We start from the raw sequence: 22,540 nt of genomic DNA on the forward strand, positions 1-22,540 counted from the left end.
GCATCTAGCCCCCGTGTTTCCAGGTGCTCTCATTTCTGCCAGATATACGAACCGAGGCACAGAGGGGGGCATGATTTGTCCACAATTACACATTTGGGGAATGCCATTTTCCAGATTTGAAGTGGGGTCTATATGTAAAACATACATAATGTAATGTTTCTACGAGGGTAACCAAAATCTGTAACGCAGGCTACAGCTAGTGTATGAAACATATATAGATCAATTGACACAGAAGTACGTGTTATCTATGGCGTTGCTGTGGTAAACAGGCCAAAAAAGCACTGACCTGGGGAGGTCTGCTGTTTAACCAGGAGAAAAATGAGGCCTGAAAATTAAATAATTGACCAGGATTTAGTATCAACAAAATTCCCTGGTTATAAATGTATATAAGATTCAGCGACCACTACGATAGAAGAAACCTATTAGACTAGTATGCATGCACAGAGGGGAGTGCACCTGATAATGTTATCTTTGCGGGAGTATAATACCTAGGAAAGTTTCTTTCAATATACCCAAGACCCCCAATTGTTTTTATTATCTAAGCGTAATACTGGGTGCCAGAGGACTTAAAAAACACCATTTCATGTAATATAATTGCTGCACACATTAATTCATAGCAGCACACAGTTATTTAAAATTGAAAACGCCCACAAGTTGCTTCTCACCCGGGGACTCACTGGCAGACTTCAATGCGCGCACTGCCCACTACCCCTTTTTCAGACCCAGTGGTGCCCAACGGCGTAGCACAACATTTGGCAGCTCCCCTGCGAGTCATGCTGTGGGCCCCCCCGACCAAGCTCCTTAACAAAGCAGAGGGCACGCCACACCCCGGACCAGACCACCAAGTGTGCGGAATGTCCATGATGATTATGCCATTGCAGGGGCATGCAATACTGCAAGTGAAAGAAGTAAATATGCTTTTTAATCAAAGCTTAAATCTTTAACATAACATAGAGAGAAGGGGCGGTGTCTGGTCCACAAATATACCAGCCACCAGTGGTGGATGGTGAGTTGTTTTTTTGGAGGGTGTAAATATTTACAACAAGTATGTGAAGTCATGCTACGGTGAAGAATATACAGGCCGCTACGCCAAAACATCAGTCTAGCGAGATAACACTACTTATCATGCTTGCTTTTTTAAAGATGCTGAGTAATAAATGTCATGCCACAGTAAGCAATGGCTAGACTGACTGCACCAAAATGCCAGTCTAACCAGGGAATGGCCCACATGAACTTGTCTTTGCCCAACTATACCAGTAAAACATGCAAAATTAATAAAGCATTTGGTAAAAATCCCTAGTCTCCCACGGCTTTATTCACACATGCATCCCCTTCCACCCACTGGTCACTCACCCATTCATGACCTCTCGCACTCGCTCACACTGGATTCAACACAAAGGCACACACCAAACCGCACCCAGAACATTCAAACACACACTACCACATGTATGCTCATTCCCCCACCAGTCATTCACACACACATACTCTTACCTGCACTCATTGCATTCGCTACAAAGGCACACACCCATCCACCCAGAAATTAAAAAAAACACACATCACGTCACTTCTCATTCACCCACCAGTCACTCACATCTTCTATTAAATCCACTTGTTGCTTTCTCTACACAGGCGCACACCCAGAACATTCAAAAACACACATAACATCACATCACTTCTCATTCACCCACCAGTCACTCACGACATCTCTTATATTCACTCATTGCATTCTCCACACATGAACACACTCACCCTCCATAAAACATTCAAAAACACACATCACTTCTCATTCATCCACCAGTCACTCACACCTTCTCCTACATTCACTCATTGCATTGTCTACACAGGCACACACCGACCCACCCACCCACCCACCCTCAACATTCAAAACCTCACTTATCATTCACCCACCAGTCACTCACACTTTCTCTTGCATCCACTCATTACATTCTCTACACAGGCACCCACCCACCCAGAACACTCATAAACACACATTACATCACTTCTCATTCACCCACCAGTCACTCACACCTTCTCTTCCAACCACTCATTGCTTTCTCTACACCGGCACACACCCACCCAGAGCATTCAAAAACACACATCACTTCACTTCTCATCCACCCACCAGTCACTCACACCTTCTCTTCCACCCACTCATTGCATTCTCTACACAGGCACACACCCACCCACCAAGAACATTCACACACACACATCACTTCTCATTCCACCACCTTTCACACACATACATCTGACAGGCACTTCACACATGCAAAACACACATCAGATTACACAAAAAAGCCTTCTTACCTTTTCCTTGCAGCTTCGGTCCGTCCTTCCAGGCCCCCTCGGCTCCTCTGTGACGCTCACAAACAGGAACAAGGAAGCTGCGAGAACTTCCTGGTTCCAGGAAGCTGCAAGAGCTTCCTGGTTCCTGTATGTGAGCTGCAAAGAAGCTGAGGGAGAAGGGGTTGGAGCTGAACGTGACTTGTGACATGTGCCAAATGTCACGGTTAGCCACAACCACTACTGAGTGCCTCCCCAGCCCAGCCTTCACCCTGATGGGCGAGGTCTGGGCCGGGGACCCACCATACCCTGTGTGGCGGGAACCACCGTACCGCGGGAGGGCCCGCTACACCAGGAGCACCATGTTTTTTTAGGCAACAAAAATGGAAACAATTTAAAATTATTCTTTTTATATTCTTTTTATAAAAAAAAAATTGGAGTAGCAAGGGAGTCCCAGTGGTTGCAACTGTGGCCCGTAGTTGCAACCCACAAATGACATCCCTGCCTAAAGCAGATAACAGACAGACTACCCCTAGAATCTTGTCACTAGCTTATCTCTGTTCTGTGACCTTTCTATTCTCCGCCTGCTTAGGATCACATTCCGGCCCTAGGTTGTGAAGAACTGTGTACTCCTCTTCTCCCTCCAAGTATTTGCTCCCCCTTTCTCTCCCTCCTCCTCTCCTACTTCTCCAAGTTGTTCCTCCTTCTCCCCCTCCTCCCCCCTTTGAGCTACTCTGTCATCTCCGTCTCTTTCTCTTGTTTATTCTCCTTTCTCTCCCCCTCTCCTTCTATCCCCTGGGCTGCTCCAATCTACCCCTCTTCTCCTCCACTTCTCTCTTTTGTCTCATGTTCCCATTGCCTGTCCCTGACCACCCTCTGGGCAAACCTCCCTTTTATACTCTGTTAATGATTGTAATTGGACTCATAAGCGAGAGAGAGAGGGCATCTGTGCCCCTCAGGTGTAGGACTTCTGATGGCCAGGGATCAAATGGTTTATGGTCTTTTCAACGAAAACTTTTAATCGAAAAGGAAATCCATCGAAGGAAATGCATTGAATATAAATGCGTCGAATTGCTATCTTTTACATTTAGAAGTGCATATCCATTGAAACCTGTCCATCGAATATAGGAACGGACAAGTTTCGATGGACATGTACTTTTAGATGTAAAAGATAGCATTCCATGCATTTATTTTACATGTTAAAACGTTACATGGAGCTGTCCAGTGCTGACAACTTCAAAGTATTTTGGCACTGGCCAGCTTCATGTAACGTTTAAGTGTGTATTATTTAATGGGGGGGTGCACCCCCCCAACGCCTCCAGCCCCTAAGGACACCCCCCAACCCAAACCGTAACCCAACCCTCATCCAAATCCTAACCTTGTCCTAACTTTAACCCTATTTCGAATGGATTATGTCCTCCAACGTATTCCTCGTCTTAGATGTATTCCATCCAGCTTTAGCTACTTCAGAAATTTTTTCTCGGCAGAGGGCGCCGTGCGTCGATGTCGTTGTGTCGAGGTCCCTCGGAGGCCTCTGTCGAGGGTGACATCATCGGGTATACAAGTAGCACGCGCGGCACCTGTTGGTCTCAGTTCCATTTTTCCACAGTACGTGTTGCTTCGGGGACTCGGCATGCCTCGAGTAGTTCTGTGATGCAGTTACTGAAGAAGATATTCAATAATGTCGTTGACGCGACTACCCCGCGTTCGGGATTCAAAAAGTGTAAATCCTGCGGTTCGAAAATGTCCATCACGGACCCGCACCGAGAATGTCTGTGGTGCCTCGATGAAGGCCACGACATGGAGGCCTGTACGAAGTGTCAGGCAATAACAGGGAAGGCCTTGTGAGAGAGGAAGGGAAAACTGCAGGTAAGTTGAAAACCCGACCGAAAAGCCTCTAGCGTCGAGTCGAGGTCCTGTGAGGAGAAATCTCCTCAACGCGAAATGCAAAAGCATCGGTCTAGGTCCCGAAGTGGATCACACCACTCTCTGTCTTTGACAAAAAAGTCCAAGGAAAGACACCACCGGTCCCCTTCCACCTCGTCCTCGGACGAATCCCCCAAAAGAATGAAATGCCCCACAAAACATTCTTCCTCTGAAGAATGGGAAGCATTTAGAATAAAAATGATGGAGGTGTTTGAAAAGGCTAAGCCTCAGTTTGCGCCTTCTTCGGAAGCCGGCCGGGAGCGTTACTGTTCCGACACTCGCGCCCCCTCGAGCCTGGGTGATCAAAGGAGAAAGGATCGGGAACCCTCCAGGACGCTGAGAGAAAAAGACAGCTCAAGTCAAGTCCACCGTTCGAGGTCACCGACGCCGTCCGGAACCCGACACACCTACAAGGGTGAGCCTTCGAAGAGCGACTCGACGCCCTCGAAGCCAGCTCCGTCGACGACCACTATTTCGTCAGCGCCATCGACACCTTTGTCGATGTCGACCCCGTACCCCTCAGCATCAAATGTCCCAAAGGCTCCAATTCAGCCAGAAGCTGTCAAAATAACAGCAGAAGAAAAAGCTGCAAAGGCTGTAAAGCCTTCAGGCTCCACTGATACACCTCTCCCAGAAAAGGTTTTTAAACCTCTTCCAAGGAAAGAATATTTCAAATCCTTAACTTCAATTTTTGAAGAACAGGAGAGGTCTGAGGAGGACTTTTGGACTGGAATATGGCACCCCAAATGTCCCAGAATGCCTGATTTCTGAGTAAAGCAGGATGAGGGATCTGGTGGAAACCTTGCATAATGCAAGTGGAATTGATACTTCACCTGAAACAGATTTTGGCAGGCCAGAACCAGTGGAACATGCCAATCCCTCATACAGGCAACTAATGACAAAGGTGGTCGAATATTTAGGATGGACTAGACCACCAACTCAGTTCATCCAGGATGATCTGACCGTTATATTGGATCATGGTCCCACCGAAGATCCAATTTTACCCTTCCATGTAGCCTTACAAAATAGGGTGGCCAAAAATTGGGAGACCCCAGACTCTATTCCCCCGGTGAATAAGTCCCTCACTTCAAAATACCGCCCTTCCAGTAGCGTTCCCAGCTATCTGTCAAAACACCCTACTCCTGAGAGTCTGGTGGTCCAGGCAGCCACAGCTTCAGATAAGGTGGCGTACCCTTCCATCCCTCCGGATAGGTCCGACAAGTGTGTGGATGGTTGGGCGCGCAAGGTATTTTCAGCTGGGAGTACGGCGTTAAAATCAGCCAACTCCACGTGTGCCTGGCAACATTTTCATACACTCTGTGGGAGTGCATTGCAATGGCAGTGGAGTACATACCAGAAGGGGATGAAAGGGAAGGATTACTAGCCATTGTTAGAGATGGAAAGGAGGCCATTCAGGAATCCCTTCAGTCTGGGTTGGAGACTGCAAATATTGTGAGCAGGTCCATGGCTACTAGCACGGTAATGCGCAGATTTGCGTGGTTGCGAAAGTCGGGTTTTGCGCCGGATGTGCAAAACCGTCTTTTGAACATGCCCTTTGACGGGTCTCACCTTTTTGGCAACAAGGCTGATGAGAGCCTTGAGAGGTTGCAGACCTCAAAAGCGGCTGCCAAATCTTTAGGAGCTGCTATTAGGCAACCTCAGCCTTTTCGTGCATCAGGACAATCTAGGAGGGGATGATCCTATCATTATTACTCATATGGAAAGGCGAGAGGAATGGCCAGTCAAAAAGGCCAGAAAAAAAGCCACGCGTGGTGGACGAGGAAAACGTGCAAAGCCAGCCCCAGCTGCAGCCTCTTTACCATCAGCGGCCGCAGCAACCTCCACAAACCACTTTGAGGACTTGCAACACAAGACACCTGTGGGAGGCAGGCTCTCACAGCATCTGCAAGAATGGCGAGCCATTACTTCAGATGTTTGGGCGCCAGAAATAATAGCCCAAGGTTACTGCCTTCCTTTTCTAACGCAACCTCAAAGCAATCCACCAGGGATACACTCTTTGAAGTTTCCAGATCTGCTCCTACAGCAGGAAGTCTTAACTCTGCTGGAGAAAGGTGCTATAGAACCAGTACCTGTAGCAGAAAGGAACAAGGGATGGTACTCCCCATATTTGTTGGTTCCCAAAACGGACAGAGGACTGAGACCCATCTTGGACTTAAGAAGTTTGAACAAGTTCCTCAGGAAGGACAAGTTCAAGATAGTCACTCTTTCTCAGATCCTTCAGGCCCTTCAGCTTCAGGATTGGTTGGTGTCATTGGACCTCGTGGATGCTTATTTTCATGTGCCAATCCATCTCAAGCACAGAAAATACCTGAGTTTCGTAATTCGCCGGAGGATGAGATCCCTTCAATGGGCTCTAAAGACTCAATGGTCCCAGTTCTCAAGTCAAATGACGGATCTCCTTCAGATTCCAAACAAGGTTCGGCAGGATCTTCTGTGGTGGACTTCCACAGTGAAAGCAAGCGTCCCCAAAAGGCAGTACCCTCCCCGCAATGAGAGGCAATAAAGGACACACCCCAGGCGGGAATGAGACCAAGACCAAGTGCGGGTGAATGTAAAGGGATTTTATCTAATCAGAATAGGGCATGCAAAGCACTCTGCAAGCTCCGAGAGCACTCTGTCTGACAATAGCAAAGACAGTCATATTTATTACAAAATCACATCACAAGTCCTACACGCTATAGGAGGCACATAGTCTCAGGGATTGGGTGGCGTCGACTATGCTATAGAGGATGCAGTGATGAGCCGCTCCAGGATTGGTGGACATCCGCATGGTGTCAACGTGAGGTGGATGGGTCAGCTGGGCTCGTCGGGGTGGAGCTGCCAGGCCAGGTTCGGCCATTGTCGTTGATTGATGGCTGCACTAGCATTTTGCCCTTGTGGCCACACACACACAAACACTCATCCTTTAGACAATTCCAGTTGTCCTGTAAATCCTACAATAAGTTACTTTAAGAAAGAATAGGAGACCGTAAAAACAACATGCAATGTGAAGCTTCACCAATACATCAGTGCACTGTTACTTTTGACCTGGTGACCGGGTGTCATAAGCCTGGGTGTCTGGTCTGAGGGCACAAGGTGAGCTGCCTTGTCGTTCTGTTCTGTTAGATGTGGTGAGGAATTACTTTATGATATGTTAGTACAGGGTTAAATACCTATCCCCAAGGCCCATTAACTTGGAGTGAACTGGAGTACTACTGGATCAGCGAGGGTGCACCTCGGGCCCCTTGAGGCGGTGGGGTTTACGACCAGGTTGTAAATAATTCATTTGGCCGACCATGGCGTCCTCGGACATGGGGGAGGTGAATACTTGAAGCGGGTCCAGCAGAGTGAGGGGAGGTGAGGCTGTGATGCCTGCGCACCAGCAAGCCCTGGCGGGCCTTGGCGGGCAGAAGGGAAGATGGCCTTGTGGCTCTGCGCGATTCTCGATGCCTGGGCTGAACAGTATACCATACATGGAGATAGTTAATAAAGTTAGTAATATTAGGATGATTACACATTTCTATAGCTTATACATTCATGTACTACTTCTTATGCGACTATGAGAGTCTGGCAGTGTCACATATATCACATAACATTAGTTGAATACATTTTGACGATTACATAAGGCAACAGATGGATATCACATGAGGTAGCATCAGGTTGGGTTGTCTACTCAGGAGCATAGAAGCAATACGTTCATATGTGATTGTACATTTGCATTCTTGTTCATAACACTTAAACGTGTCCCACTGTATGACATACAAGTACTCTCAGTAATGCTTTTCTGCCTTCCTTTGTACATTAGCAGCAATCGTTAGTCAGCACTATGTGGGCTCTATTAAGCCCTTTCATCGAGTCTTCAAGGCCCATGGTGTCTTACAACGGGCTGAGGTCATTCTCGCTTAATCAGTACTATAAGCTTTTATCCCTTTCCCAATGTCAGGCTGAGAGGTCCTGTGTCCGCGGAAGCTGCTGCACCACCGACAATCCCCCTGAAATGTAATTCCCAGAACTAGATTTCAATTCAGCTCTGCAAACTACACCCCAAAGGGAAAGGGGGAAGTGGATAACAAAACAACACCAGGCTGACTGCATCAAGGCTAACCAAAGCTGAACCTGCAGAGGATATAAGAAAAGCAGATACAAATCCTTTTATTACTTACTTAATCTTAAGAGTGGGAAAGACTTTAAATCCGTGACTAATAATTAAGAATCATACCTGGTTCTTCTCTTGAAATTTCTTAGAGAAGCTTGTAAAGAAGCTGAAAATCTCTCTTACTTGAGACTCTTGAAATTCACAGCAACTTCTCAATTTGGGCAAACCTGGAAAGTTTTGTTCTTTGCCTTTTTTCCAAAATTCACTAGTTGTCCAGTTAAATAGTCTTTATTTTTTCTTTCTTTTTCTTTCAAACTTTTCTTTTGTTTTCAAACTTTTTACAATTCAATAAAGTTTGTGAATTCTTGAAGAAACACGTGCTAAACACACACGCGGATAATCTCAATACAGAAGATTTGCACGTTGAAAACGTCCTGCGTTGAAGAACACGCGCACTGTAAGAAAAGTCCACGTGCAGAAAACACACGCGCTTGTAAAAACACGCAAAGCAGAATTCACGCGCAAACGGAATCACGCGCAGATAACACACGTGCTAGTAAACTCCTGCGCTGATGAATTTCCGCGCCTATTCACACGCGCCTTATAACCCACGCGCAAAAGATTTCACACGCGATCGAGTACACGCGTTAAAAAGCACACGCGCAGGTAACCACACGCGCAATTGATTTCTCGCGCTGAAGCACACGCGCTTGATAACACACGCACAATAGAGTTCTAACGCGACGAACGATTCACGCGCTAAGAAGCACCCGCACTGGAAAACACACGCGCTATAGAGTTCTCACGTGGCGAGCCGATTCTCGCGCTAGGAATCACACGCGCTAGAAAACACACGCGCTATAGAGTTCTCACGCGACAAACAGATTCATGCGCTAGGAAGCATACGCGCTGGAAACACACGCGCTATAGAGTTCTCACGCGGCGAGCCGATTCTCGTGCTAGGAATCACACGCGCTGGAAAACACGCGCTATAGGGTTCTCACGCGACTAACAGATTCACGCGCTAGGAAGCACACGCGCTGAAAAACACACGCGCAGTCGAATACTCTCGCACGCGCAAAGGTTCAACAGTTAGTTTCAGATTACACGTACGCGTTTTACAAATAGCGTTCAAGCGCACTCAGAAAGTTCAAAAATATAAATTCAAAGGTAACATTTTGACGAGTTCTCACTTAAATGTCATTAAGATAAACAGAGCTGCAGTTAAAACAAAGTCACTTATCTCCAGAACGATTTCTTAAAGATCTTCAGAGTGTCCTGTCTTCAAAACGAATTCCTGACAGCTGATAGCTTCTCCTGAAACCCCCAAGAAAGTAGCCGCTCAACTGCTAACGCCTGAAGGATAAAATCCACCAGGCCCAAGTCTAAAGCAGGAGCAGCCACTAAACACGTCCTCTGAGCTGGGATTTAGATGATGAAAGGCAAAGAGTGACAGTTTAGAATGTTCATTGTTGTTCAGCAGTGTTTTCTAGCCAATCAGAGCTGTCACTGTGAAACTCCATTTTGCCTTGGGTCAGAACCAGGATTCTGAATCAGCAAGTTAAGGCCAAACCAACTACAATAGAAAACTTCCCACCCACACAAGGCTAATCTAAAAAGGATAATAAAAGAGAAATAATGGGAAAGAAACGTGAATAAGGGAAAATAGCCTGAATAGGGGAAGGAAACCTGACAGTACCCCCCTCCTAATGCCCAGTCTCTGGGCCTACCTTATGTGGATTTTTAGCATGAAACTTAGCAACTAAACGGGGGGCATGTACATCAACTGAATCTTCCCATGATCGTTCTTCAGGTCCATATCCCTCCCAATCAATTAAATACAGCAACTTTCCCCTCACTTTCCTGGAATCCAAAATTTGTTTAACCACAATTTCCTTAGATGAATCCTCCAAAATTACAGGGGAAGGTGGTGTTCTAAATCTAGTTCCTGAACAAACTGGTTTTAAAAGGCTAACATGGAAAGTAGGATGTACCTTCAAATGCTTGGGTAATTTCAATCGTACTGCCACAGGGTTGATGATTCTCTCTACCTCGAATGGGCCTACAAATCGTGGACTGAATTTATTCTTCCCCTTAATTTTTAGATACCGGGTAGAAAGCCAAACTAAGTCGCCCACCTTATATTCAGGACCAGCCTTCCTTCTCAAATCAGCACACCTTTTATATTTCAACTTGTTTTCTCCCAGCACCTTTTTTGCTCTATCCAAGTTATTCTTCATTACCAACAAACGATCTTCCATTCTAGGATTCCCGCAATCCTCCAACACCTCAAAACTCAGAAAGCGAGGATGAAACCCACGACCCAAAAAGAATGGGGACTTAAAAGTAGCATCTTTACCACAATTGTTGTAAGAGAATTCTGCCAACCATACCAAATCCACCCATTCCTCTCCAGCTTGTAAATAACACCGTAAAAACTTCTCCAATTCCTGATTTACTCTCTCCACTTGTCCATTACTCTCTGGATGATACCCAGAAGTCAAACTAACGTCTACCCCAAGTTTCCTACAGAAGGCCCTCCAAAATTTTGAAATAAATTGAGATCCCCTATCAGAAATAACTTGACTTGGGAGTCCATGTAGTCGAACCACACCTTGCAAAAAACTATGAGCCAGTTTTTCCGCGGTAACCTCTCCCTCCATTGGTAAAAAATGCGCTTCTTTAGTAAGAAGATCCACCACAACAAGAATGGTAGTACAGCCCTTATCTTGAGGGAGATCAACAATGAAATCCATAGAAATAGTGTGCCAAGGACGAGGAGGAACAGGTAATGGCTCCAATAAAACATGCGGCTTCCCAACTTGACTTTTTGCTTGTGCACAGACTACACAAGTTTTAACAAAGTTCAATGTGTCTTGGCAAATTTTTTTCCACCAAAATTTCCTTCGAACCAATTCCAGAGTTTTTCTGAAACCAGGATGTCCTGATAAAATGGATTCATGACAATTTCTCAAAACCTTTTCTCTTAACTCTTCAGTAGGTAAATAAAGCTTGTTATCAAAAAATGGAAGATCGTCTTTCAAACTTCTGACTGGATCCAGTCTCACCCACTCCTCCATCTTCTGCAAGGACATATTCTGGGGAACTTCGTTCAAAAAATCCATTTCTTTAATGGCTCCGGCTAACAAAAAACGTTCTGGAGCAATTAAAGGTTCTGGCTCCAGAATCTCTCTCTCCTCACTACCAGGAAATTGGCGGGATAAGGCATCAGCTTTTTTGTTCTGACTTCCGGGTTTAAAAGTCACAACGAAATCATAATCGGCAAAGAATAAGGACCAACGAAGTTGTCGTGGAGACAAGGTTCTTGCAGATTTTAAAAACAATAAATTTCGATGATCCGTAAGAACCGTTACCGTATGTCTTGCCCCTTTCAGAAAATGTCTCCATTCTTCAAAAGCGGACTTTATTGCTAATAGTTCACGATCTGCAATTGTATAGTTCACTTCAGCAGCAGAAAACTTCCTAGAAAAGAATGCAACTGGATGTAGTTGACCAGTAGTTTCATTCCTTTGAGAAAGCACCGCCCCAACGCTAAATTTGAAGCGTCCGCCTCCACAAAAAAAGGTTTAGAGAGCTCAGGATGAATTAGAATCGGACTAGAAGTAAATTTTTGTTTTAACTCTTGAAAAGCTTTTTCTGCTTCAAGGTCCCAGTCAAATTTCACTCCTTTTTTCAAAAGTCTCGTTATAGGAGCAACCAGCCGAGAAAAACCTTCGATAAATCTCCTATAAAAATTGGCAAACCCTAAGAAACTTTGTATTTCCTTAACCTTAGTAGGAGAGGGCCATTCAAGAACTGCTTGAACTTTTTTAGGATTCATTTCTAAACCCTTAGGTGAAATTATAAAACCTAAAAACTCCACAGAATCTGTATGGAATTGACTTTTTTCCAATTTGGCAAACAAATGGTTTTCTCGCAGCTTTTGTAAGACTAAGCGAACATGTTTCTGATGTTGATCCAGGTCAGAAGAGAAAATCAAAATATCATCGATACACACGACAACAAAAATATCCACGTATTCTCTAAAAACCTCATCAATAAAAAATTGGAAAGCCGCTGGAGCATTACATAAACCGAATGGCATAACTTGGTATTCAAACAGCCCAAACCTGGTCTTAAACGCTGTCTTCCATTCGTCCCCTTCCTACACACGCACAACCTGGTAAGCTCCTCTCAAATCTAATTTAGAGAAAATATTTGCTCCTTGTATTTGATTAAGCATTTCCAAGATGAGAGGAAGAGGATACCGGTTCTTAACAGTGACTTTGTTAACTGCTCGATAATCTATGCAAGTTCGAAGCGTTCCATCCGGTTTTGGTACAAAAAATAAAGGAGAGGCCGCCAGTGACTTAGAGTGACGAATAAACCCTTTGGCCAAGTTTTCCGTCAAATATTCTTTTAAATAATCATTCTCTTTCTCTGTAAGAGCATATACTCTACTACTAGGCAAAATTGTTCCTGGCTCCAGCTCAATTTTACAATCAAAGGGCCTGTGGGGTGGTAATTCTCCTGCCACTTTCTCATCAAATACGTCCCAAAAATCTTTGTAACACTGGGGAAGTTGACCCACTACAGCTCCCACATCATGACATCCAATTCCAGTCTCAGCCAGAAAACTAGACACTGAATTACTTTGTTTGACATCTTCCTCAAAGAGACTTCCTGAAAAGCAATTCTCTTTACAGAAATCTGACTGCATGTCAATTGTCCTAGCACTCCAATCAATCAGAGGATTATGGAGAGTAAGCCAAGGCATACCCAAAAGAATCTTTAAAAAAGGAGCATCAATTAACTCGAACAAAATTATCTCTCTGTGACCTCCTGATAACTCCAAAGTTAAAGAACCAGTTCTGTGAGTAATAGGACCAGAAGATAGAGATGTACCATCAACAGCCCTAGCTTGTTCTACAACCTCTTTCTGAAGAATTGGAATTCCCAAAGATTTTGCCAGACCCCAATCCATGAAATTCCCGGTGGCACCTGAGTCAAGCATAACGGGACCATTTCCCTTACACTCCAACTCAAAGAACAAGGATACATTTACGGTTATATGAGGAACCGCTGTCTGCACAGTATTGGCGATCTGTTGTACCTTGACCGCTGAAGTAGAAGTCTTCTTGGGAGTGTAAGGACAGTTCCCTAAAAAGTGCCCACCTCTTCCACAATATAAACACAGATTGTTATCTCTCCTCCTAGCCTTTTCTTCCACAGTTAAAGGACCTCGGACCCTGGGAGGTGGATTATTCCCTTTGGATCTACTCTCTACTTTAGATCTATCCACTCTAACTAGAGACTTTACGTCACTCTGACAATGACGCCTCTCTGCCTTCCTTTCACTCAAACGAAAGTCCAATTGAATAACCAAATCCATCAGACCTTCACAAGTAGAAGGGCGTTCAACCACTCCAGACAATGCATCCTTTAACTCATCTCTAAGGCCCCGATAAAAAAACGAGGCCTGATTATCCTCGGGCCACTTGCTTTCTAACACAAGGGACTTAAATTGTGTTATATAAGCAATCAAGTCTCTATTACCTTGTTTGAGTTCTAAAAGTTCACCATCCACTTCCAGAGATAACTGTCTTCTATCAAACATCTTTCGGAATATCTCTAAAAAACTGGTGTAAATTCCTAAAACCGTACTCTTTTGACTCACCAACAACCCAGCCCAAGCAGATGCCTCCCCAGAAAGATAGGACAACATAAAAGTTATCTTAGATGCATCCGAGGGAAATAATTCTGGTCTACTCATAAAATGTAATTCACATTGCGTCAAAAACACCCTAAACCTCTTGGGATCCCCATGATAACGTTCTGGAGGCGCCAAAGGAACTGGCATAATTAAACTCCTTACCCCTTCTGCCACTGGAGGCACCCGTTGTATTTGTGGTAATTGATCTCCACCTTCCCTTTCTAACTCAGGTGGAGAACCAGCACCCCCTGAAACCTCATCCTCTCTCCTTTCTCCCCTCTGTTGAATTTGTGTTACTTTAACACTCAAGTCATCCACCTTTTGACTAAGTAAGGCGTTTTCATCCCGAGATATTTTCAACTCCTCCCGTAACTCCCTGATCAAAGATCCTAACGCCTCCATAGATTCGTCGGGGTTCATGACAGCTCGGGCGGACAAAATTATTGGCCTTTCATTCTGTCAGGCTGAGAGGTCCTGTGTCCGCGGAAGCTGCTGAACCCCCGACAATCCCCCTGAAATGTAATTCCCAGAACTAGATTTCAATTCAGCTCTGCAAACTACACCCCAAAGGGAAAGGGGGAAGTGGATAACAAAACAACACCAGGCTGACTGCGTCAAGGCTAACCAAAGCTGAACCTTGCAGAGGATATAAGAAAAGCAGATACAAATCCTTTCATTACTTACTTAATCTTAAGAGTGGGAAAGACTTTAAATCCGTGACTAATAATTAAGAATCATACCTGGTTCTTCTCTTGAAATTTCTTAGAGAAGCTTGTAAAGAAGCTGAAAATCTCTCTTACTTGAGACTCTTGAAATTCACAGCAACTTCTTAATTAGGGCAAACCTGGAAAGTTTTGTTCTTTGCCTTTTTTCCAAAATTCACTAGTTGTCCAGTTAAATAGTCTTTATTTTTTCTTTCTTTTTCTTTCAAACTTTTCTTTTGTTTTCAAACTTTTTACAATTCAATAAAGTTTGTGAATTCTTGAAGAAACACGTGCTAAACACACACGCGGATAATCTCAATACAGAAGATTTGCACGTTGAAAACGTCCTGCGTTGAAGAACACGCGCACTGTAAGAAAAGTCCACGCGCAGAAAACACACGTGCTTGTAAAAACACGCAAAGCAGAATTCACGCGCAAACGGAATCACGCGCAGATAACACACGCGCTAGTAAACTCCCGCGCTGATGAATTTCCGCGCCTATTCACACGCGCCTTATAACCCACGGGCAAAAGAGTTCACACACGGTCGAGTACACGCGTTAAAAAGCACACGCGCAGGTACCACACGCGCAATTGAGTTCTCGCGCTGAAGCACACGCGCTTGATAACACACGCGCAATAGAGCTCTCACGCGACGAACGATTCTCGCGCTAAGAAGCACCCGCGCTGGAATACACACGCGCTATAGAGTTCTCACGCAGCGAGCCGATTCTCGCGCTAGGAATCACACGCGCTAGAAAACACACACGCCATAGAGTTCTCACGCGACGAACAGATTCACGCGCTAGGAAGCACACTCGCTGGAAACACACGCGCTATAGAGTTCTCACGCAGCGAGCCCATTCTCGCGCTAGGAATCACACGCGCTGGAAAACACATGCGCTATAGAGTTCTCACGCGACAAACAGATTCACGCGCCTGGAAGCACACGCGCTGGAAAACACACGCGCAGTCGAATTCTCTCGCACGCGCAAAGGTTCAACAGTTAGTTTCAGATTACACGTTGTACGCGTTTTACAAATAGCGTTCAAGCGCACTCAGAAAGTTCAAAAATATAAATTCAAAGGTAACATTTTGACGAGTTCTCACTTAAATGTCATTAAGATAAACAGAGCTGCAGTTAAAACAAAGTCACTTATCTCCAGAACGATTTCTTAAAGATCTTCAGAGTTTCCTGTCTTCAAAACGAATTCCTGACAGCTGATAGCTTCTCCTGAAACCCCCAAGAAAGTAGCCGCTCAACTGCTAACGCCTGAAGGATTAAATCCACCAGGCCCAAGTCTAAAGCAGGAGCAGCCACTAAACACGTCCTCTCAGCTGGGGTTTAGATGATGAAAGGCAAAGAGTGACAGTTTAGAATGTTCATTGTTGTTCAGCAGTGTTTTCTAACCAATCAGAGCTGTCACTGTGAAACTCCATTTTGCCTTGGGTCAGAACCAGGATTCTGAATCAGCAAGTTAAGGCCAAACCAACTACAATAGAAAACTTCCCACCCACACAAGGCTAATCTAAAAAGGATAATAAAAGAGAAATAATGGGAAAGAAACTTGAATAAGGGAAAATAGCCTGAACAGGGGAAGGAAACCTGACACCCAACACCCGTGGTATAATATACATAACAACTCTGTGACTCGTTAGGCTTTGGTATGCAGTTAACACTTCATTTGGGGGACGTGGGCAGGGGTTCATACTGGAAGGTTATTGACACCATATATTTTAAATGTTAGGGGTTAGATTCCAGGTTGAGGTCTGTTCAATTGGGATGATTCCTGTTATTTTCCAGACATGAACCATGAGTCAGGTCAGTTCGGGGATGGTGATGTACTGCGGAAGGTAATTGATACAGTGTTTGTTCTGATACTCGTTTGTGTCTGGTTGCTCATGAGAACGGGCCTTCAGCGGATCTGCCATGGGGTGGAGGCGCAGGGGGAGTGGATGGCTCCCTGCGCGCAGTGAGTGGGGGCAAAGCCGCAGCTTTCTCAGGCAGGCTGTTTCATTGGGGTTTTGGTTGCTTCTATCTAAAATGGAGTCTTGAAGCTTTCAAAATGGTGTCCATGGTATGTTACAGTACAATCCGATTGGCACTGTGTGTCGATCAGCAGCCACCCTGCCACGTGAGCACAGGTGCATGAGGGGCCTCCGACAAGCCACGAACCTCCGGGAGGTGGGGTATGTCAGGGAGAGGGTCCTATAGACCTATCCTCCCATACATTTCCACCCTTTCGTTACTTAAGTAACGAATACTGTAACTCGCCCAACCTCTGGCGCTCTTTCTCATTCGCAACAGCCTCATCCCATGCTGGTGTGCCTTTTATTGGCATCCAGGCTCTACACATACCCCCCAAAGACTCTCCCCCTTCTAGCATATTCATCTGGTGTGTAGGTCATATATATACATCCCCCATCTCCTTCCAAGTCCACCCATACCTCTGTATACCACTCATGTTCTTGGGGGTCCTTTATTGTGGAGTGATATAACCTATCTACTATATCCCCGTTGTAGTATAATGGCACCATTCTATACTTGGGCTCTGGGTCCTCACCTGTTTGTACTTGTGCTTCTTGCATGATCTGTGCCCCTCCTCTAGTGTTGCCCATTGTCACCATCATCATTGCGCCATTTGGCACTGCATTTGCACAACATCGAAGACCCAGCTGGCACACACAAAAAATCAGGAGTAAAAATACCACGATAGGCATCAGTATTTTGACTGTTAGTCTTAGCCAGGATGGTACCCAGGAGAAAAGGTTGTCGAACCAGGTGCTGGTGTCTGCTCCACCTTCGTTTTTCATTCGTTCCCCCAGGCTGTGCACCGCTGCGATAACGTGTGATAGTGCACCATTGTCTGCGTCTTCGGAAGGCACGAATGTGCAACAGGCACTCCCGATTTTTCGGCAAACACCACCGTCCATCGCCGTTAACAGGTCTAGGACATACCTGTTCTGCATGGTCATTAACTGCAGGGCTCTTAGCTCCACCTTGATCACGTTAAACCCTTCTTCAGTGTCATTGGCCAGCTGGATAAGCTTCCAGCGCGTGATCTGGAGCCATTTTGCGTATGCTCGCGCCTGGATGCTCGGGATAAGGGTGGCGAAGACTGCTTCTGCAGAGCTTAACAGCCGGTACTTGTCTGAAATCTGTGCCAACAGTTCTGAGGAGGCTTTGGAGACGTAGTTGCATGATCACCGCCTTCTTGGTAACTCATCTTGCACATTGCCTGGGGACAGGGCATACAATTGTGGTCCTTCTGTTGGCTGTGCGTTTTGTTCACAATGGGCACCTAGCACTCCTTTTCCTCCATTAATGTGGCTCTCCGGAATCACCATCAAGGCTGAATGCAATGTTGCCAAGGAACATGTGCCCCTCCTTGGGGAGGTGCAAGTACGCCTGTTTTCCGCAGACCCAGTAAGTGTCCATAGGTGCTGCTGTTCCTTTCTTCATGTCTGGGATAATGATGTCCGGTTATAGTTCTTATTTACACGCATGATATTTTTCCCTTCGCCATGGAAACACAGATCGTATGATATTTCTTTCTGCAACTTGAATGGTTTTTCTATGGCTATTACCCAGGTCAGTTTCGTGATGTGCTCTTTCCAGACTGGTGTGCAGGTTTTCTCGATCCACTGTAGCTTTTCTGTCGTCAGTTCTCGTAGTGTTTCAGCCTTGCACGATATTACTTCATCTTTCCATTTATTGTACACAAATAATGTCCCTTTAATCACGAAAAAAAGGTTCTTTCAAACATATTACTCCTTTGGTTCTCGAGTAGCAGGTTTTTTCATTTTGCAACATTTCGAAAGATACTTTGTGTGCCTGGAAGGTGTTCTTAATTCTGCACAGTGTGAGATAAAGGAGACACTGGGCATCTGCAAGAGGCAATTCTTTAGGCAGCAGGACTTTAGGTGTACCTGAGGCATGGGAAATCAGGGAACAGACATAACAACTTTTGTTGGTTGTCTGTTTTGCAGTGGAGCTCATGTCTGCGTACCATTTATTTGATTGATGTGGGTGTCTAGGGTCTTCTATTGTGTCTAGGCCCAGGCCAAAATATTCGTCATATTTATTCCTCCCTGCCTCCCTCCTTCTCCTACTGCTTTTAAGGTAGCTCTTTGCCTCTCGTGCCGCCTGTGACATCGTTCCCACTTTCCCCGCGCCCCCCTTTTCCCATTCATCATATAGAGCCAAAAACCTCTATGCCGTTTCTTCCTTCTCTTCTTTCCTACCTGCAGGTGGTCTAGTCTCTGCAGTTGGGGTAACTTCTGGTGTGAGCATTGTGGCAGTGGTGTCATGATATGACAGATATGACAGAAGGGTTGCAATCATTTAAACCATAAACATTATATTCTGAGACATTTGAGGGCGGAGCTGGACTTATACTCAGGCTGTTGTTGGTATCATTTAGGGGCTGTGCATGGGTAGGGACTGTATCATAGCCCCATATAAGCTGGAATCCATCCCATATTAAATAGGCCTCTTCCTTAACCATCCTGGTTCCATTCCCCATGTTAGTTCCATTTCTTCCCCCCTCATTCATCTCGATAGAGATGAATGATATAAACCAATAACTGACAAGACCAAAAATCATGGCAAAAAATAAAACAGCGCATACAAACAGGCCACATTCATACGAATATCTACGTAAATCAAATGCATTATTTACATTTCTAACTGCCCTAATATTATTCGTTGCGGGCTGCCCGTTTGTTGCCATGGTTACTCCTATATGTTAAAACATAAAAGTGCATTAAGCATACTCAAACAGTTATATTCATCATTTTACTATTTACTGACGGAGAGATAGACAGAGAGAGGCAGAGAGAGAGAGAGAGAGAGAGAGAGAAAGAGAGGAAGAGAGAAAGGTCACATTTGCAGTTCAATCATATTTACATTTTTCTCTTTGTTATAGACGTAGTCTGCATCAATACATTTTCTTATTGTCATTCATTACTCTGTACCCATGTGTTTATTTTTCTTTTTCAAACTAGTGTGACACATCCTCTGTGCTTTGTACTTCTTCCTCTTGTTCCTCTCTTGCACTGACATAGGCTTTTCGTTCGTTCGTCAAATGTATCCAATACCTCAGGCCCTTAACCTTTACAGCTGTCTGTGTACAGTACACCACCTCATATGGGCCATGAAATCTTGGAGCATTCCACCTACGCACGAAGCTCCGCACATATATCATCTCACCTGGCATTAACTGACCTTGTGGATTCTCATCAACAAATTTAACTGCCTCATTCCCTTCTTCTCGTGTGAATGGTGGTGCAAGCTGTCTTGATATCATGTGGGCTGCTCTAGTGAGTTTTGTTAGATAGTCATTAAATTCTTCACCTAATATTGTAGCGCTTTTGTGTGCATCTGAATGTCTGCGGAGTGGGGAGTGTGCAGTGTGCATTCGTCTTCCAGTGACTATCTTGTGCGGTGACAGATGGTGGTCCTTGCTGGGCTGATTCCTCAGCTCAAACAAGGCCAGAAGCAGACAATGCACCCAGTTCTTTTTAAGGGAGAAACACAGTTTTGACATTCCCCCATTCAGGAGGCCGTTGATCTTCTCAACCACACCATTGCTTTGCGGATGATAAATCGAGCACAGTTTATGCTTAATTCCTAACAGAGCTGTGACTTCTTTGAAAAGTTCATTAACAAAATGCGTGCCATTATCCGAGTGAATCACGTTGCAAATTCCCCAGCGAGGGAATACTTCCCTCACTAAGAACTTTGCAGGGCATTTGGCATCTGGTCGTGCACATGGCCCTGCTTCAACCCATCTGGAAAATGGACAAACTACCACTATCATGTACCGTGCGCCATTACACCTTTCTCCCATATCTGCATAATCAATATGCAGTTCTCTTAAAGGCCCTATGGGTTTGGGTATTATTCCTCGCAGTGTCCTTAGGGTCATTCCTGAGTTGTATATTTGACATGTTGTACATTACATTGCCAATTTTGAGATATGTTCCTGTAGCCCTGGCGCAAACCAGTCCTCCTGTATCTCAGCTGCGATATGTTGTTTTGCATTGTGTGGTGGGAAGTGTAGTTGCTGGAATGCTGTTTCCAAGAGTTTGAGTGGCATGACCACTTTCCCTGTGTTATTTTGGCGTCACAAAAGACTTGTTGCTGACTGGCTACATCCTCTCTTTTTCCACAGTCCCTTCTCTTCTTCACTTGCACCTTCTTGTAATTCTAATATTTGTGACACGGGCATAGTGTTGTAACCATCTGGGAGTTCTTCCTCTACTCGTTGGTGCATTAAGTACTCACCTGTCCGTTCTTTCTCTAAATAAGATGCTTCCTTGGCTGCAGCGTCCGCTGCAGCGTTTCCCAACGAGATAACATCTGTGTTGGTCGTATGGGCCTGGCACTACACTATGGCTACCATGGTGGGTTCTTTTAATGCCTCAATGAGTTCTTTTAGGAGCTCTGCATGTTGTACTGGTGGCCTATCTGCTCTGTGGAACCCTCTCCGTCCCCACCTCGCTAATCAGCCGTGTACGGTAGTGGTCATATAGGCTGAGTCTGTGTAGATGGTGACTGCGCACCCATTCGCTGCATGTAACGCTTCAATGAGTGCTATGAGTTCTGCTGCTTGATCTGAGTAATGGGCTGGCAGGCGATGCTGCACTATCACTTCGTACTCACCTTCTTCCATCCTCACAACTGCCACCCCCACATGTTTTTCCCCCATGTCAGGCTTTATTGATGCTGACCCATCTATGAAGAAAATTTCTCCTTCGTTTAGTGCATTTTCGCTTACAACAGTACTTTCTCCTTCCTCCCCCTTGAACGTAGTACGCGTGTGCCTGCATGTCTTCTAATGTGCATGGTTCTGTAATGAATCTTGCTGGATTTACTGTTTTACATCGAACTACATGGATGTTTGCACTGGATACTATTATTTCGTAGGCAGTTGCTCTTTGTGTTGTCAGTGTGCTTTTTGATCGTTCCAATATAGCAAACAGGGAGTGTTCCACAAACAGTGTCACAGAGCATCCCATCACTATTGTTGCACTCTTTTCAATGGCGAACGCTGCGGCTGCGAGAGATTGCTCGCAAGCGAAGTGTCCTTGCATTACTGCGTCCAGTGTGCCACTGTAGTAGGCTAGAGGCTTGTGCCCTAAGGATGTTTTTTGTGTCAGTACTGCAGTCATGAGGATCCCCTTGCAGTGGGAGAACAGTTAAAACTCACGTTCATAATCTGGGTTCGCGAGCACGGGTGCGCTCGAGATCAATTCTTTCAGTGACGTGAATGCCTCACCCAATTCTGCGGACCATTGTATTTCTGTACTTTTCTCGTTGGGCCTCCTTGAGTGCCTCTAATAACGGTCTTGTGTATGCTGCATAATCTAGTATCCATGCTCGGCAGTAGTTACACATGCCAAGACATTTTTGCATTTACTTTACTGTAGTTGGCCTTCTTACAGCTGTGATGGCAGCTACTCTGTCTGGTATTATTTTCTTGCCATCTTGTGAGATTAGTTGTCCCAAATACAACACTGCTCGCTGGCAGTACTGCAGTTTTCCTCTGTCGACTTTGTAGGCTTTGTCGGCCAACACTGTCAAGAGAGCAATAGAATCTTTTCTGCATTCTTCTTTGTTTTTGCGCAGATGAGGAGATCATCTACATATTGAATAATTGTGCTCTCTGCTGTCATATTCCCTAGATCTTCGTGGAGGAGGCGATTAAATATGCTGGGGCTCTCACAGTATCCCTGAGGCAACCTGCAATGCTCATATCTCTTTCCCCCCCAATGTAAATGCTGTCAAATATCTGCACTCTTCTGCTAGTGGGATGG

General features: G+C 45.2%; 1 protein-coding gene across 4 annotated transcripts in view; it reads left to right on the forward strand.

Moving 5' to 3' along the window:
• TULP1 (TUB like protein 1) overlaps positions 1-22,540 on the forward strand; it is a 767,520-nt gene that overhangs the window by 567,297 nt on the left and 177,683 nt on the right. The gene's annotated exons all lie outside the window — the stretch shown is intronic.

The sequence above is a fragment of the Ambystoma mexicanum genome, chromosome 13, assembly GCF_040938575.1.
Source record: "Ambystoma mexicanum isolate Mex_15411 chromosome 13, UKY_AmexF1_1, whole genome shotgun sequence".
In the NCBI taxonomy this organism is placed as follows: Eukaryota; Metazoa; Chordata; class Amphibia; order Caudata; family Ambystomatidae; genus Ambystoma; species Ambystoma mexicanum.